The sequence below is a fragment of the Limulus polyphemus genome, unplaced genomic scaffold, assembly GCF_000517525.1.
Source record: "Limulus polyphemus unplaced genomic scaffold, Limulus_polyphemus-2.1.2 Scaffold1459, whole genome shotgun sequence".
In the NCBI taxonomy this organism is placed as follows: Eukaryota; Metazoa; Arthropoda; class Merostomata; order Xiphosura; family Limulidae; genus Limulus; species Limulus polyphemus.
The window spans coordinates 74,701-90,891 of record NW_013667069.1 but is presented as its reverse complement, the minus strand read 5'-3'; the positions used below and the strand labels follow the sequence as shown (position 1 = coordinate 90,891).

At 35.7% G+C, this 16,191-nt stretch overlaps 1 protein-coding gene across 1 annotated transcript in view; it reads right to left on the bottom strand.

Moving 5' to 3' along the window:
• Window positions 1–9,251: 9,251 nt before the first annotated feature.
• LOC106463679 (alpha-ketoglutarate-dependent taurine dioxygenase-like) overlaps window positions 9,252–16,191 on the bottom strand; it is a 55,459-nt gene continuing 48,519 nt past the window's right edge. Inside the window, exon 7 of the transcript XR_002611535.1 lies at window positions 9,252–9,263. The gene's annotated coding sequence lies outside the window, so the exon portion shown is untranslated. The remainder of the gene's footprint in view (window positions 9,264–16,191) is intronic.

Sequence of the window (16,191 nt, the reverse complement as noted above, 5' to 3'; positions counted from 1 at the left end):
TATTGTAAAAAAATTATGTAAGTACTGCATTTGTTTAGCTACAGGATATACAGGCAATTGAAAGACTACTGACTGAGAGTACATGGCATTCCTTGCTATCTGAGCCATTACTTGGTAATATAAGGCCCAATATATGCACTATATTGTATGATTATGACTTGATCGTCACGACAATTAAGACAATCACTAGGACAAGAGACCAGTAGTTGAAAGAGTGTTGTGACCTTGTTTCCAAGCTATCGAGTGGTATTGTGAGACATGATGCATTTCCTACATTTTGTTGTTACTACTTGATTATCAACAGCCAAGATAGTAATTAGGACGATCAAACAATGATTTAAAGGAAGTAGCATTTTTGTCTAACAGAATATATGTAATAAAGTTTGTGACTACCACTCAATTATTAACAGCTATTACAGTCAGATGATTAAAAAATCAATTATTGAAAAGGTATCGTGATTCTTTCTTTTCGAATCCCGAAATATGATGTATGTACTCCACCAAATGATTACTATTTATTGATCAAAAGCTAAAACAGCTGAACTGAATATATATAATATCTAGTAAATAAGTAGCTCACACACCTGAAAACAGTATCTAGAACTCCAAAATTTAGTTGAAAGGGCTTTGCAAACCTTGTTTATGAGTTATCAGGTGGAAGTTCATGATATGAAGTAATTTGTATATTTGTACGATTGACACTTGATTTACTTCATAAGTTAGGAAGGTCATGTGAGTTTAAAAATCAATGACATATACAGTGTTGCAGTCCTTTCTCTTCGAGTGACTGGGTGAATTTTCTGATAGAAAAATTGTCCATTATTTTAAGAAAATCAGTTCCATAATGTAGTTGAGTGGTGAGAACTCTCTGGAGCATGCTGCACTGTAACTTCTCATCTATGCACCTGAGAAATATGCCAATTCTACAAGCAGCAAGGGAGTTGTATTTCCTCTAAATGTATAATAAGATACAGTAGCAACAGCATGAATATTCCTCATGGCTGATTAGGTATTTAGTTAAAAATATTAATTTGTCCGAGCTTTTCAGTGAGTTTTGCCATAAAAGTGAATTGAGTTTAACAGCTGCTTTGGAAAGTAACCTGAGGTTAGTGAAATAATTCACATGGAAGCCTGTTTGTTTGTTTGTAATTAAACACAAAGCTACACAATGGAAAAATGGCGAAACCCGGTTTATAGCGTTGAAAATCCACAGACGTACCGCTGTGACACTGGGGGGCATATGTAAGTCATAGGAAATTTGATATAAACTATTAGTGTGTAGTGGTAACATACGTATTTAGCAATAAATATATATGTGTGATCTTGCTCACTCACATGAACATTACATACGTTCAATCATTGCATTAATTACACAACAGTAAGCAACAAGGGCAATGGAAACAATGAATTTTATCTCGATAATGAGAATTGATGAATATGGCGTTAACTCTGTACATGTTCATAAATAATGTACTTTCGTTCAATGTTAAAACGTCTGTGTTAATATTTATAAGGTTTCTTAAAGGGTTAACTTTTATGTGCGTTATTTGTTGTACTGTATGCTATTAATGAGCATGTACTGTTTTAGTATTATTCTCTGTTATAAAGTCATTTTTTAATGTTATTAATTTAAGGCATAGTTTATTAGACTACATCTAAGATGTGTAGGTAATGTATTTCATTATAAATGGTTTGTTTGTTTGTTTTTAATTATGCACAAAGCTACACAAGGGCTATCTGTGCTCTGCCCACCACGAATATCGAAACCCGAATTCTAGCGTTGTAAGTCCGCAGACATACCGCTGTGCCATTGGGGGGCTATAAATGGTATTCGTATGTGTGTGTGTGTACTCGCATTCTTTGTTAAAGGGTATTATGTTCTTGATTGAAAGGTTATTTTAGGTATTTATCAGTGTTTTAAAATATTTATATCTGTATACTGTATTTAGGTATCTTTGTTATAAAAGTCCTGCCTTTTGTTTATACACGTGTATGTTTAAACTATTACCTTATTATTTAAAATGCTTCATTTTATTTTGGTTAATGTATGCATTGGGGTTTCTTTTGAGTATTTTGATTATATCATTGCCCCACAGTGGCATGTCTGGGGACTTACAACGCTAGACTTCGGGTTTCGATACCCGTGGTGGGCAGAGCACAGATAGCCCATTGTGCAGCCTTATGCTTAACTACAAACAAACAAACAAATTATATCATTATATATTGTAACGTATGATATAGCGATTTCCTTACAGTTAAATTATTTTCCTTTTAGTCCTAAATTTTCATATAATATTTACTATTTCTATATTATGTAATATGCTGTATCAATTTCAAGTATATATTTTTTTTCTGTAATTGAGAGTAGTTCTTTGTTTAAGTGTTGTGTCATCAAAATGGCGTGTAATCTTTTATAGGAATGGTGGAAAGTTACTGCACTCCTTAGCCAGGTCGCGAGTTTAAAGTAAATTAATTGTCAGTTTGAAGAAAAATCTGAAACAGGGGAGAGAGGAAACGTTTAGTATGTAGTCTGGTTCTATTAAGTTTTTACTGGATGTAAGAAAGTAGAAGAATATTATTATTATAATAAGTCAATCAAACTGAATTAGTGTCAGAAGTGAGATACCTCTGGGCTAATATTAATTTACATCAATAAGATTGATGAAGGAATGATTAAAACTGCTTAAATTTGCTGATGATATTAAAGTCTTTGGTGCGAGAGGATGCTGCTGTTTTACAAAAGTATTTAGGTTATTTGGTGAGTTGCGCAAATAAATGGCGGAGCTTTTAATCATAATAAATGCCAAGTCATGTATAAGTTAAATTATAAGTATAATTTTGATGAGAATAACCTTAACAGTGTTACAGAATAAGATAATTTTGGTGTTATGTTTGTTCAATTTCTTGAGCCATCCAGACAATGTGCTGTTACTAGTGATAAGTCAAACAGGATTTTAGATTGAATATATAGAAATACTAAATCTAAAGCAGGCTTCGACAAATATTTTCAGATCTAGAAGACAACCCCAAAACTCAGGAGCCAGATGTGCCCAACCTCACTTCACTACTGTTTGTACAGGAAATGGGGTCTGCATTAGTGCCCTGATTACCCACGCCTGCGTTATCTGTAATTTCGATTACCCGCGGTTGTTTTCTTTTCTCCATATCTTTTCAAAATAATTGTGCCGTTACAATTCTAGACAATAATTTACATGTTTTGGAGAAATTGTCTCTCAGAAATTAATTTTGGGAGGTGTTGCATGGTATCCGGAGTTTAAACATGCAGGATCTGCGTTCAAAACATAAGTGGGCTGGTTCAAGCCCAGCCTTGCCTCTTTTACTTTTAGCTGTTAAGACAGGAATATAAAATATTTATAGCTTGGTTAAATTTATTTGATTAGTGATTAAAAACAGTATACAAAAATACATATTAAGATTTCTTAAACATTTAACTCAACTTCAGTTGCGGTCCGCTGTTCTATGTCCAGTTGTTCTATAGTGTGTCCAGTTACCTCCACAGTAGCAGTGAGACTGTTGGAAATATAAGACTGTTGAGTTTAAGAGTTATTATTTAGTTTATTTAGTGATTTCATGTTTGATTATCAATAAAAGTTTTCATTGAGGTAGCCATAGCCAGCTGGTATTGGTCCTTGGTGGTGTTGGTCATTGCTTTCCCACTATACCTCATGGTAACTTCAACTCCAGGAAGGCCTTTTGGGGCTCTGTAATGTGTTTTACCAGAGGTGGAAAAACATCTTGTGCTTTTGTTTTGCCATTGTTAAATACCCTCCAATGGACACCTCAGGAGAGGCATCTGGTGTCATTTCTTCCTCCTCAATCCCTTTATTGGCACATTCCTACATTAGTTATCAGACTAGCCATGAGTTACCCTGTGGCTGAGCAGCCATTTTCAACCACAGACTCTAAATGTTACAGGTAGAGATGTGGTGAAAGCTTTATAAATCATATCAAAAACTAATACTAAACTTATAACTTGAAGAAGGTCCATAAGGAGAGATAATGTAAACATCAATGGATTATAATGGTCAAAAGTATTGGTTAGTGTCACCTTAACCGAGTCAGCTCATGTGTATATGAACCATTTTGCAATATGGAACCCATCCCTTTATTTTGGAGCCAGGCTCCATCCATGTTATAACCATGCTCATGTTTGGTAGAGAAATGTTGCTTCCTGTGGATATAATTTATGGATTTACAAACCACAAATGTCCCACAATGTCCACAGCAATATGTGGAGTGGCTGCACAGGTTTGCAACTTGGCAATTGGGAAAGGCAATAGCAGAAGTTTTATGACAAATAATAAAAGAACATTGATTCCACAATGAAGGGTGGGTTTTGCTATAGTATGTGCTAGCAGCATGAAAGAAGCTCGACTCTGGTTAGATAGATAAACACCCAGTGTTTTGACGAGTTGGTCCATTGACATACAAGATCTAGAATTCGTGTGACATGAATAAGTGACCAAGAATTAGAGTTTGAAGGCGATTGATGAGAAGATGATGAAGCTGCTCTTTCAGAGCATGTTATCTTTTCTGGTGAACAGGAGGCAACTCGGGTTACTTATTTGGTTGTGTTCGAAAAGTCAGATGAGGAAGCACTTGAAGAGGTGCAGGAAATCTCAAGTGTTCAATCACAACACTGATGACTACTTCCTATTAATTAAGGCTGGGATTAACTTTACATTATAATTTATGGGAGTAGTTGGTTGTACAGCTACTGACAGAAAAGAAGAAGTGATAATTACTTTCAAAACTAACAAATTGTTTGCTTGACAAACCTATGACTGAAAGAGTGTTGAAATAATTTATTTTTTGAGCTCATGGGTGATTTAGTTTCAAAAAATGCATAGATGGCATTCTGTGATAACCATATGTAACACAGTTGGTAATTATTAGGAGATTTTGGCCTCTTAGCTTAGGAGCTATAATGATATAAAGGTTGAGTATGTAATATTAAAGTGATTTTTCAGCCTATCATGAAATCAAAGTCCATGTTACGACATCCAATTATAGCAATAACAATAAGACTACAGTGTAGTTTTTATCACTAAAGCTCATTTGTAATGCAGTTATGCCCAGAGCACATCTTTTCTCCCTGCATACTTCCATAATTCATTTAATGTATGAAAACCACAATTTCCCAGGGCCCATTTCAATAGTATGATTGCTCAGAAAGCCATGTGTTCTGCATGTTGTGGCTTGGCTGTTATGTCTTCATATGGAATAGAGTAAATACCCATTTTCTTCTCGAGCTACTAGAGGTATGTGATGCTTGAGTGTATATTTTGGTCACAAGGGGCTGTTACATACCCTTTCTAAAATGGATTAATTTATGATGACATTGAACTACCTATGAAATGCCAAGCAATGTCAAAATGTACTTCTGATATATGCCATTCCACAGTGACTTTAAAATGGCTCTAGTTGCCATGTGACTTGCTCATTTTTTTAATGTAACATACTCATTCTTTTAGTTGGTTTAGAAGTTTAACCTCATTTACCAATGACTATTCTGACACAAGAAACAAACGACCACAGTTTTTGTAGCATTAAAGTGTCAGGCGATTACTGTCAGTATGAACAAAAGGGTTTTTCTTTTATTTGTTAAACAGTCCAAGAACATTGCTTGAGTAAATATTTAGGTATGAGATTGTTTGAGCCCAAAGAAAATAAGATATGGTTTTTATACAAAGTATTGAAAAATTGAGACTGACAATTAGTTTTTTTTTAAATTTTAATCTTATCTTTCATTACTTGGCCTATTATGAAACATAAAAGTACAAGACAAAAAGTCTGTATATTCTAATGTACCAATATTTTTCTTTTAAAAATGTTGGATTACATAGTAGAATGAATATAAAATAATAAAATGTGGTCACTGATTATAAAATAAAGAAAAGATTAGGCACAAACACCAAGCTAGTAGGAACAAAAACACATTTTTAGCTCGACTTAGATGAATTGAGTAAAAACTAATACAGTGGGTTCATTGTTAATATAAGAGAAAAGATATATTAGCACCCGAGTCAAAAAAGAAAATACCCTTTAAATACATGGAAGAATTAATCCCATAAGTTTGAATATAGCAGTTACAGTAAGTAGCTGCATCATCAAGGAATCCATCATACTTGTCACTTATAAAAATCACCTTCTCATTTCGTTACCATCATCACCAACTGCTGGCTTCTAACTCCAACATAGAAAGGTTGAGTTGAGTATTAGTTACAATCTCAGGGGTTGCATGGACAGGCACTGACCCCTCATGTGGAGACCAGCTGCTTCACAGGGGGTATAAGAGAATTCCTTTACTAATGCTACCAGTGGACTTCTTGCTGTATAATAACCTATCGATTCTTTAAGATTGGTTTCCTAGCTAAACCTTTCAGTTCTTCGTTTTCCAACAATCTCACTGCCACTGAATTTTGATGAAAATATTTCATGGCTGCTACTTTCTTTTTACTAATTCAAATAAGGTTTATACTCTTCCAGTAGAGTTGTGCTGAATTTGAATTAAGGGTTTCTTTGCAAGCTTATCATCTTTCTCAGTAAACTTTACCCTTGCATATCTTGGCATATACATCTTATGATGTACTTGCTATGCCATTTACCACCTTTTTGAGGACCAATCAATACTGCCTGCAATTTGTTCTCAAATATTATATTGGTGGCACTGTATTTGTGGTTCATTTATTTCTTTAAGAAATGCTGGGGAAAGCTTTGTTTTCGGACTTTCAGCTCCATTCTTGTGCTGCTTTTGGGAACATTTATTTTTATTTCAGCCTTATGCAGAATGTTGTTGCTTGATGAAATGATGAATGACTAACTAATTCTTTTATCTTTGGTGTAGGAACCATCTGTCAACTATGGTCCTGGAATAAGACTGGTATGAATTTTCTGCTTCACCATCTACCACATCTCTCTTTATATATGATTTTTCATAGATCTCAGTGGTACCAGACATTTATTCCACATGGGGACATCTAATATCTGATGGTGACAAATTACCTCAGTGATGGCTATATAACACCTGTCCACCTATGACTGTTTCCTGAAGTGCCGTTTAAGTAACGTATGCTTAGTTAGGTGTCTGCTGGAATGCCACAATTGAAAACAACAGTGGCTTGATGATGGAATTTGTGGCCTATACAGTGCAAGGACCCAGTGAAGAATTTTGTTTGCAAATATTGTTTAGGTTATGCAATGAGATGTAATAGGACTTTGATAAGGGTAATTAAAGTACATCCTGTGACTAGCCATAAACAGGTGTTTTATATATTTTTCACCTCATCTGGATCAGATAAAATTGAGTTTTCTGTCAAAGGTTACTCCAAGTTTTTCAGTGTTTACTCCCAAAAGATAGGAGTGCCCATGAAGCAAGTTAACAATTTTGCCCTTATCAGCATTTGTGTTGCTGAATATGCAGAAACTGACTGTGGCTTTTACAAGGTTGATGATAATTTGTCTTATTGCACCAGTTGCTCACCCTCCTAAGGGACAGTTGCCTCTTAGTTTGAATTCAGCTTTCTGAGAGCCTACACTGTACACCAAGAAATAGTGATACAGTCTAATTGTTAGTTTCCATGCTTCATGATGCATCTTCGTAGATAGTGCAAGTATACCCTATCTTACACCGATGCTTACTGTGAAGATTTTGTTAACAAAAATGCACAGCTTGCCCCTGTTATAGGCATCTGACAGATTTGAATCTTCTTACATGTGTTCTGACCAGCTTCAAAATCTTCTCATGTATTTACTGTGAATTCAGCATCATTGATCTATGTTTCTATTCCAGTGCAATAATTACATAATGCTGGCAACAGTAATAATTCAATCAGATAGGAAAACTTTTAGTTACAGCTTTCATTGGAGTCTTTCTTGCCAATAATGTTTTGTAGGATGGTGGTGTAATGACTAAGACGAGGATGATTCTTCATGGGTTTGGGTAAAGATTTTATAAAGACATCAGTCCAAATATCAAGAGATGATGCCCGTTGCCCAGCTGCATTGATATTCTGATACTGATTTCAACAAGAGGGATTCTGTAACCTTCTTAAAGAGGAACATTCTTACACCATCTGGACCTGAAGCTTCATCTTTAACTGAATTTTTGGCTCTGTGTATTTCTTTTAAGCTAAAGATGGATTCTACATCTGCAAATAGTTGTAAATGAGACAGAGAATGTCACAGATTGAGTCTTTCCTGCATGCCACCATGGTCACAATGATTAATATATCTGTGCAGGAAGGTCTTGTTTTGGTCTTAATTTGTATGGAGTGGATTACCATCATCATCAATTAAGATTGACATCACCATGGAGGGCCTTGCATAGCCTGGTGGGGCATTATAATGTCTATGGTCAATCCCACTGTTCATTGGTAAAAAAAGTAGCCTAAGTGTTGGCAGTAGTCTATCACTGCTAAATTAGGGATGGCTAGTGCAGATTGCCTTCAAGTAGCTCTGTCCAAAATCCAAAACAAACAAACATCACCACTGTTTTCATTCCTCTGCCAGCCACAAGCTAGAGGAAGTGTCTTATATTGTGGTGGAATGCAAGCAATTTGCAAGCTTTGATATATATAATCCTTTACTCATCAGTATTTTAGGTTGTTAGTGATGAGTAGAGGACTGATGGGTTTGTTTGCTTCATCCTCTCAAGTATTACTGATGAGAATTGAATTGGACAAAACAGTCTGCTGCAGAGCAATATGAAATCAAAGAAGAGTTTAGGCCTCTATGTCATTAATGGATTATTTCTTTTCTTCACTGAAATTACATGTTTTGGTGAAGAAAAAAAAGACTTAAAAATATATTAGAATCTAATCCGCTGAAAGGAATGAATAATTATTTGTGATGGCAGAGTCACATGTTATTCAAACACCTAAAGTACTGTTGTAATGTTCTTTTAAAGTATCTACAAAAAATAATTCAATGCCTAGTCTATGTAACAATCACAATTTAGCTTATTTTCCTCTTCAATGTTTCTACAAGTTTGAACACTTATATACTGTCGTAAATTGTTTTAGGTCTAAGTTACAAATTATGTTCAAACCACTCTAACAATCTAGGATCACTGTCAAATCAAATCAACTAACTTGCACAAAGTAACCATGTTAGCTAATACATTGATTGATTAACTCTACTATCTACTAGAAAAGTCACTGCAATCTTCACAACTATCTTGTGTTAATAACCTAGCATACATCATCCTTAAAGCCCACAGCTTCCTATAGCTAAGAAACAAACTATGGCTTACAACACATTCCTAATACAAAAAACAAACAAAAAAAAACACCATACTAGCTTGTCTATTCTCGAATAAGTGATAATAAAGAATAAATTGACATGTCTAACTGAAAACTTTTTCTAGTTTACTTTGTGCAATGTTTAGAGCAGACACTTTTCAACAGACAGTAAAGACCATGTTACAATGGAATTAGGCTAGAAATAATCATTAAAGGTCAAGACTTTTCCAACAACATAACTACCTGGCTGATATCATCAAGAAAGTCCACAGCCATGTACACACTGAATCGAACCTAAGGGTAAAAGTCAACATGACAGAAACCACCATAAATGTGTGGGTTAGACAACGAGCCTTATTATATGGATTACAACCATTCTTTGGTGGGGTATAATTCACTTTTGCATGGACAAGGATATCTTTAAGACTTCTGCTTTTCTGGAAGGAGATGACAAGAACTTCAGGAAATATTTTTCTAAGGCAATCATTCAATTGTAGTAGATGAAAATGTTTTGTTCAAAATGCAGAAAACGTTTCTGAGTTTAAAGTGATAGGTAATACCAGGAGGAATTATGTTTGAAACTTTATTATTACACTGTTTGAGGATGGTTTTCCATTGAATGTTGTTAGATTTTGTTCTATTTATGTCCTCTTTGAAATATGGTTTGTTTCAGATTCTTGGTGTGCATTCTGTAATTTGTTTTATTTTAAAATATTTTCTTTATTTGGAGAGCTTGACTGTAGGTAATATTCCATTTGGAGTGGACGGGGTAGCAGATTTTATAGCGAAGATATTGTGGTCTGCTGGTAGGTTTTCCCTAAAAATCCATGTGTAATATTCTGTCCTTTAAAAACACAGTAATATCACGAAGATTAATTTGGGTAGGAGAGTAATTGAAGGTAAACTGGATTGTTTTGTGGAAGGTACTGGCATAAGAAAGTCTTTAAGTGATTCAGAACCAGCTGTTAAAATGCAACATTTCCATGCATGAGGTTTTATGGGGCTTTGCTGTAAAAGTTGGCTTCAATATGGCCCATAAATATATTGGGAAGTGATTTCTTAGACATGCATTTTCTAAAGACTAATGGAAAGTAGGATGCAAAAAAAAAATCTTTCAGCCTTGGTCCAAACTAAAACTCAGGCTGCTTCTGCTATGACTAACTGTTACTGCTCCAACTTTCTCAGAGCCTAGAGAAAATGGACCTGGCAAATAGGGTGAGAATATGCATTTTGAGAAAAGGTCAAAATTAGAAAAACAGTTTGGATAACTTTTTCCTGAAAACTAAAAAATATATACAGCAAATTATGACATTAAAATAAATAAATATTTACACACGGCCCTTCCCATTCCAACTATGGATAACCTACTGCTTTGGTGGAAAAGAACAAAAAAGGTTATTTTCCTAAACTGAAAATTCATTTCCAATAGGTACTTATTTCCATTCACATAAATAGCTATTCTTGTTCAGTTCTGCCCTCCAAGTGTAAAAGTTTTTTGTGCATGCCACAAGCCTTAAAACTCCCACCTATCTGGAATTGACTGGTTCCAATGCATCTTGCATGCAAATCATCATGCGACAACCCTCCACCAATAAGTGTGACATATTCTCATGATGCATGTGACTCCTTCTATTCAATTCTACCAAACCATCACTTCGTGTTCTAGCAGAAAATGGAAGCACCAGTTTTCAGTGGGGAGGAAGGGTAGGAAGTTTGAGAGGAGGTAAGTACCTATCAGAAAAACATTTTCAGTATAGGCAAAATTATAACTTCCAATACGATATATTACCTCCTTTCACATAAATAACTAGAATCCCACACTGAACAGGTGGAGGGACCAGTGCAAGGGAAAGAAAGAAGCATCTGAAGGATACTCCCAAAGAGGAAATCTTCGGAGTCGAAATTCATACATGGGAGATAACACTACTTCTGTATCAGGTATACTTTTTGCCCAGTGTGGAAAAAAGTGTCGTAGATATGGCCAGAAATAGGGAGTAGCACAACCAGTAGGGAGAGAACTATGGTTGGATAGGGATCTGAACCACACGATATTGGAATCTCAATCCCTTTTGGTTCATCAATGTGGGTGAGAGTGAAAGGATGTGCCTTCAGATGTAGAATGGCTAGGGTGCAATGGACCATACAAGGCAAGTCAACTAAAATCAAAACCCAGGCCACCGGGAACTGACATCCACATGGGGTAGGAAAGAGGATCATACCATTTTCACATCAACTACAATCCAAAACCCAGACATCAGGTGGGGGTAGGAAAGAGGATCATACCATCTTCATCTCAAGTTCACGAGACTGGAGGAAACCTCATCCCCCCTGCCCTATGAATGGGACACATGATAACAATGTGAGAAATTGAGTAATCAATCCAGGAATTCAACATCCCCCATCGAAAAGATATCTGCATAATGTAAACCATCTCACTCAAAATCAAAATGACAGGAACCAACCCAAGCACAGTAACGTCCTTGTAATGAGAGATAGAAGAAGAAGAACCATTTGAATCCGCAAGTACCTCCACTGTGACACACAACACGGATGGAGTAACAAGAGTATAATTGAGTGAGGGAATAGAGATCTGTAATATATGTGTTAGGACATGTGTTCAGCTCTAAATCCAAAACCCAGCCACTGGGAACCAACATCCATGTAGGGGTAGGATTAAGGATCCCAATCAAAGGGGTGAACTGCAATTTTGACAGTTCACTCTCAAGATGTATAAAATGGAGGACAACTCATCATCTACACCAGCAGAACACCACTGCCCTATTCTCAACTGAATGGATTAGTTTATAGATTGTTTCTCATTATCTCATGGTCCACCACCCCAGCAATTTGGAACTGGAAAATGGAGAGAAATCACGGTGGAGAGTATAGAGGAACAAAAATACCTGAAACATTGCAATAGGTGACTACGAAATCCTATTTTGAAAAGCAGACCATACCAATTTATTCAATACAAGGCATGGTAGGAATGGGCAGCCATCCCCTTCTGCTTTACTCATGTAGACCATGAGTGAGTATGGTTCGGGACAGGCAAACTAATGAAGCAAACATATTGCGAGGATAAACCTACAAGCAATCTTGTGGAACACCCCATCTCAGAAGTGTGTGTTTAGTGGCCATGGAATTATAATTGTTAAGTCATCATGGCCTTACAGTGTGGCTTTGACTTGTTTAAGTATACCTGGAAAGGTGCCACAGAGCAGGACCCTCCCGGAGACATATGTCAAGTATGTGGGTTCAAAAAGGAACAAGAATGAGTGCCCCCTTGGTAAGTGATAGAAACCACCACCATCGATTGGTCAAAATTAAAAATGAGTAGTCAAATCCAGACAATAGGAAGAGAGTGAACAAAAGCACATTGGACTGGTGGAAGTGCCAGGGTGTGAAGCTGATAAGACATTTTGCCTGTAGACCATTATCCTGAAGCCTCCTACTGATCAAACCACATCTCCAACCTCTGGAGATGAGCATCAGAGAAGAGAAATAATCCAGAAGAGGAGAAGGAAGCAGTAAACCTGACGTCATAGGGAATATGATCATCTATACGAAGAGGGGAGGATGAAAATCAACAGGAAAGTCAAATGGTTGGTTCAGATAACAGAAAACTCAATCAAATGCATTCAAGGAGGAGAAAGGATTGTCCTGATAGAGGGTGTTTAAAAATATCCACCCAAAAGAGACTAGAATGTCAAGTATGGAACAGGAAAAACATATCTAACTGGAAAATCCAACTACCTCAGCTGACTGTGGAAGAACTATATGAAAATGTTCAGGCTACCTGTGTTTGGAAGGAGCTAACCGAAGCTAGACATCCAATGAATGGTGTAGATAAAATCCCCCAAAATGTGGAAGACGGGTACAATGCAAACCCCCACACAAAAGACATATGGAACCAAAACAAGTCCAAGAGGCAAAGCTCGAAACTGGGACCGAATCATGTGGTGAAAACCTAAGATAGCATTCTGAGAAATGGAAAATAAGAACATGTACTGTGGGCATTCCCAGATGTGCTGAAATAGCCTACTCAAATGTGATAAAAGACTACAGATGAAAACAGAGAAGACCCAAGAAGCGATTGAGGCAGGACCAACTGATCCAGAACCTCAATCAGCATAGAGCATATAAAACTAATAGGTAGAACAGGTAAAGAATGGGTAGTTGCCAGAATTGTAAAAGAATAAAGGTGACAATATCTCAGAATGAAACATAAAAGCAACTAAAAAATAATTAAACATAGCATGGCAGATACCCCACGTGATGCTAAATGTGTGGGAGGAGACCCATAAATGGACTGGTAGAGAAAAATAACTGACCTTAAGTCCATATTAGCAGTGGATGATCAACAAACAGCAGTGTCCCACCCAAGAAGATACCAAAAGTAAAGAAGCCATGTGTGGAGGGAAAGAACTGAAGATGGAAAAAGCCCCAACATGGAGGGAAGAAGAAAGAGGTATCCCACGAAAATCCATAAATATAAGTGTAACACCCAAGAAAGGAAATGGAAGGTAAACATTACCTGAAGGAAAGTAGATAGGGTAATACAAAGCTGAAAAACTAGGTAGGAGAGAAAATGGATAGGATTAACAGATACCCGAAGGAGCTAAGGCAAAAAGAATTAAAGCCTGTATAGGGCGAGGCTTGCAAGTACCTACTCTCAAAAGAGAGACATAAATATCATCAGAAAATAATGTCAGGAGAAGGGGAATATACTGTAAAATGTGTCTAAAACAAAAAGAAAAAAAAACTGACAAAATCTAGGCTGTCTGAAATGGGTTCAACTGTTATAGGAGAAAGGCAAATACTAATGGGGGCAGGTAGGGTGGACCCCAACCCTCAGGGGCCCACACAAACGAAATTAAGGGTAAGAAGTATAAATTAAACGCAATTAATGACAAGAGATTGTGTATCAAAATAAACATATGTACTACATGTTATGTGTTGAACAAAACAAAATAGTTAACCTAACTATCGCTTAACCCAAAAGTATAACAACAGGTAAACTGAAATTATGAAGTGTAAGCTAATAAGATATTAAACTTAATTAGAGATTAACTCATAAGTAGAACTACAGGCAAACCCAAAATAACAGACATGTTAAGGCTAATCGAACAGTGCAGGACAAAGGATATCATTAAGCTCTAAAATAAATATCTCAACCTAACAATAAGTATGTACAATATTATGGGTTCCACACAACCCAAGTTAATATGAAGTATAAAAGATAAATAATAACAAAAATGAAATAAACGTTAATTTATAAAGTGAAATAAGTGTATATTAAAAATATGAAAGAAAAACAATATAGTTAAAGGAATGATTGATATACCAGTAAGATGAATTACAGGTAACCCTAAAACATTAAAGAAGCTTGGTATCAGTCGTATATGAGAAAAGATACAACTAAGCCTAATTTTTAACCTTAACTGGACTATGAGTATTGATCAATCTAATGAAACATGTTATAGAATTCAAATAACTACAGATAATAGTATTAAAAATAAAATTACGCAAAAAACCATAACAGTATAACGTTTTATCTTTCCAAAGTCATCAGACTGTATGTCAAAATGTGTTGGCTCCCAAACTCAAGACAAGACCTGTCATAAAATCAGCTTATTGGATGATCAATCACCAGATGAAGTAAAGCTGAAAATCTTTCCATGGAGTACTGCTACCTGAAGCCTGTGTAAATGTGCCGATAAAACATCTAACCTCTGAAGTGGTAATGTAGAATTCATAATGCAAAATGAATAGCAAACAACTGTTTTTGCAGAAAGAAAAAAAAAAGTTTTTCTAATGAAGCAATACATTCCATAACTGGATAGAAATATAAAATAATTTCACTTGGGAACAACTCAACAAGTTAAAAATATCACTATTGTATAATAAAGAGTAAACTTGTTGAGAAAAATTAATAAAAAGGTACTGAAATAAATTAAAATAAAACACTTGAAGAGAGCACAATCTAAATGTTACAACACGAGTACTGCCAAACTAGAAATGATAGTTTGGTAAAATTGAAGAGAGGGAGTCACATGTCAAGAGAGTATGTTGCACTCTTATTGGTGGAGAGTTGTTGCATAATAATTTGCATGCAAAACACAGTGGTATCAGTCAATTCCATATGGGTGGGAGCTTCAAGGCTTGTGGCATGCAGAAAAAATTCTGCATATAGAGGGCAGCACTGAATAATAGTTATTTATACGAGAGGAGATAATGTATCTTGTACGAAGATATCCACATCTAGCTGCTTCAGCAAGAAAGTATCTTACTGCTCTCTACTATTACACACCAAATGAGAATATTTTCACTGTTAGCAGATATAGGTCAAATCTTCCCCCTGATCATGTGAATGTGATTGGCGAGTAGATTTAGGTCAAATCTTCACCCTGATCATGTAACTGTTTTCCTGAATGCAAATTCCTAAACAACTGAAAAGAAGAGAAATAACACTAATAGAAAGCAGAGAATGACATTTCTAAAAATTCTGACTCATTTTTCATTGAAAGTGCCCATCTTGTTAGGAAAACAAGAAAACCCCTGCAGACTGCAAAACCATACTTTCTCTTTTAATAACAAAGAGACAGTAATGGATTTGACTGAGTTAAACACTTACAAAAAATCCAGTACCATGCCACCCGGCTGTTGTGGTATATGACTTTTATCTTTTCATTTGCTTTTACAACTGTTTTAAGCAAAAAAAATGGGTAGGCCAATGAAATTGTACAGGTTCTGTAAATAATTAAATTGTACATTCAACTAAGTGAGTTTCAAAAACATTAAAAAATCAAGCAGTAAAATTTGCTAAAATAATAAAGTTTATCAAAGTACTGTTTTATTGTGTTGAACAAGACCGATGTCTGTAGGTTTACTTTCTTCTTAGAATTCTTCTCAAGAAGTCGATAAGCCG